Source organism: Arachis ipaensis, chromosome B04 (genome assembly GCF_000816755.2).
Source record: "Arachis ipaensis cultivar K30076 chromosome B04, Araip1.1, whole genome shotgun sequence".
NCBI lineage: Eukaryota > Viridiplantae > Streptophyta > Magnoliopsida > Fabales > Fabaceae > Arachis > Arachis ipaensis.
This window is the reverse complement of record NC_029788.2, coordinates 130730857-130731263: the sequence shown is the minus strand read 5'-3', so window position 1 is coordinate 130731263 and position 407 is coordinate 130730857.

Sequence of the window (407 nt, the reverse complement as noted above, 5' to 3'; positions counted from 1 at the left end):
CCAAAAAAAAAAAAGGAAAAAATGATTAATTTATAATTTTTGAAAAATCAATTTGATTGATATAATTTTTTAAGGACAAATTTAAAAAATTAGTTTTTTAGGTTGTGTTTGTTAGCTGAGACACAGACACTAATTGTTAGACACGGTGGTACATATCTATGGTTTGTGTGTTGAGACACAAATTTAAATGAACACGGTAGTTCACATATACACACAAAATACATATATTTAATATTCTTCTTTAAAATTGAGATAGGAAAATACAATGTATAGGACACAAAATTTGATCTTTTTATCTTTAATTATTTTTAAAAATACTAATTCATAAGACACAAAGAATAAAATTGATATTTAGTTTATACATATGTGTCTTGTATATTTAGTTTATCTTTAATTCTTTTAAAGAG